General features: G+C 39.9%; 1 pseudogene; it reads right to left on the bottom strand.

Moving 5' to 3' along the window:
* Positions 1-707: 707 nt before the first annotated feature.
* Positions 708-1,614, bottom strand: LOC102400053 (annotated as a pseudogene).
* Between the last annotated feature and the right edge of the window lie 1,006 nt (positions 1,615-2,620).

Here is a 2,620-nt window from a genome sequence, read left to right as displayed (position 1 = left end):
GTATAACATCTTATTCTATTATCTAAACTTTATGTTTTCATCTGTGTGTGAGCTTATTTTCTTTTCTGTTTTATCTCTTACACGTATTCATCCATTCAATCATCTGAAGTACAAATAACCACAAATCCCTGTATAGCAAGTGTATGTGTCTTTGCCTGTTTGTGTACTGGCATGAGGGATATTTAGACTAGATGAGCTTGTAACAAAATTATGGCACTTCTATTCTCTTTTATACATATGGGCCTCTTAACGCATCACATGAAACTTCTGAGACACCAGTTTAGGCACCAAACTTCGCAATGTCCCAAAAGGTACAAATATATGAAAAACAAAACAAACAAACAAACAAAAAAAACCCTTCATGTTATTTTTACTCTGTTGGTGATGTACAGGGAAGCCTGGTGTCTTGCAGTCTATGGGGTTGCAGAGTTGGACACAACTGAGCGACTTAACTGAACTGAACCAATTGAAAAATAAACTTTGACAGGGGATCATGATTAGAATTGGCACGTTTGGTCCATGAAAGAATGAGAAGCCTTGGCATTCATCTTGCCTGTGAATTAAAAATAATAATAATAATAATAAAGCAAAGCATACTTTGATTTTAATTATGCTACTCCCACAAGAGTCAAACATTGTCATATATGATAATTTGTACAGATTCACTAAAACCATGACTCAATAAACAGTCATTCCAGCCCCACAATTCATCTTTTGCTTTTTGAGGTAATTCTGACATGTCTTAACTTTCTCATGGCATTTTTCACTTCTGTATTCCTCAGTGTGTAGATGAGTGGATTGAGGAAGAGTGTTCCAATCGTGTACAATATTTCCACCATCTTGTTCATGGGGAATGTGGCTGGGGGCCGAGTATATATAAATATACACAGACCAAGAAGTGCAAATGGAGAGGGCCTTTTTCCTCCCTTCTGCACTGTGGTTCCACAGTGAATGCAAAATAACAATGTAAGAGATCATCAGAATTCTAAAACTGCTTGCACAAATTGCCCCGCTATTAATCACCACCAGTAAGTTCATCACATAAATATCCATGCAGGCAAGTTTCAACAGTAGCTACATATCACAGCAATGGTGATCAATCAAATTGGATCTGCAGAAGGACAATCTAAGGGCCAGAATAATCTGAGCCATAGAATGTGTAAAAGACCCTATTCATGCAAGAACAATCAGGATGATGCAGACTTGCCGCCTTATGATGGTTGCATAATTCAAGGGCTTACAGATGGCCACATACCAATCCATGGCCATGAGGACCAGGACAAAGATCTCCATGCATCCAAATAAATGCAGTGCAAAGACCTGAGTGAGGCACTCATTGTAAGACATGCTTTTCTTTGCATACAGGGCATCCACGATTAATCTGGGGCTATTGAAGTTGGAAAGCAGGTATCAACCAAAGAAAAATGAAATAGGAAGAAGTACATGGGGCTCCCAAATGTCTGGCTGAATTTTTATGGTCATAATAATAAGCAAATTACCCATCAACATTCCTGCAGAGAAAATGAAGAAGATTACAAATACCATTTTCTGTCTCTTAGGATCTTGAATCAATCCTAACAGTATGAACTCGGTTACATTGTTATTTTGCTGCATTGTTTCATGTGGAGAGGGCAAAGCTCTGCTGAGAAAATATCTGCAGGAGAAAAGAAGAAAGAAAATGGCATGAATGCTACATGTGTGATAAGTCACTTTAGTCATGTCCCACTCTGTGATCCCATGGACTGTAGTTGCCAGGGCCCTCTGTCCACGGAATACTCTAGGCAGGAATCCTGGAATGGCTTGCTATTTCCTTCTCCAGGGGATCTTCCTGACACAGGGACTAAACCAGTGTCTGTCTCCTGCTTTGGCAGGTGGCTCTTTACCACTAGCGTGATAGAGCACTAATAGGTACACATGATCATGGGACTGCCACCTTCCAATGCATAACCATTATCTGCAGTGCAATGTTTTACCTGAATTAAATGGAATTCATAATACTCACTCAACCTGTTGCTTAAAGTCATCTGAAAAAAAAATAATTAAAGAAATTAAAATAATAAAAAAGTAAATAATTCTTCAAATGCCATGGATATCAATTTGAGTTACTTTGCAAGAGTGAATAACTTTTTCACTGTAGCTTATCTTCAATTTCTATCAAGGACATATTGATATTTAGTAAAGTTCAGTTCAGTTCAGTTGCTCAGTCGTGTCTGACACAGCGAACCCATGAATTGCAGCATGCCAGGCCTCCCTGTCCATCACCAACTCCCAGAGTTCACCCAGACTCACGTCCATCGAGTCAGTGATGCCATCCAGCGTTCTCATCCTCTGTCGTCCTCCTACCCCCAAACCCTCCCAGCATCAGAGTCTTTTCCAATGAGTCAACTCTTCGCATCAGGTGGCCAAAAAATTGGAGTTTCAGCTTCAGCATCATTCCTTCCAAAGAACACCCAGGGCTGATCTCCTTTAGAATGGACTGATTGGATATCTTTGCAGTCCAAGGGACTCTCAAGAGTCTTCTCCAACACCACAGTTCAAAAGCATCAATTCTTCAGCACTCAGCTTTCTTCACAGTCCAACTCTCACATCCATACATGACCACTGGAAAAACCATAGCCTT

Source organism: Bubalus bubalis, chromosome 16 (genome assembly GCF_019923935.1).
Source record: "Bubalus bubalis isolate 160015118507 breed Murrah chromosome 16, NDDB_SH_1, whole genome shotgun sequence".
Lineage (NCBI taxonomy): Eukaryota > Metazoa > Chordata > Mammalia > Artiodactyla > Bovidae > Bubalus > Bubalus bubalis.
This window is presented reverse-complemented; position numbering and strand designations above follow the sequence as displayed.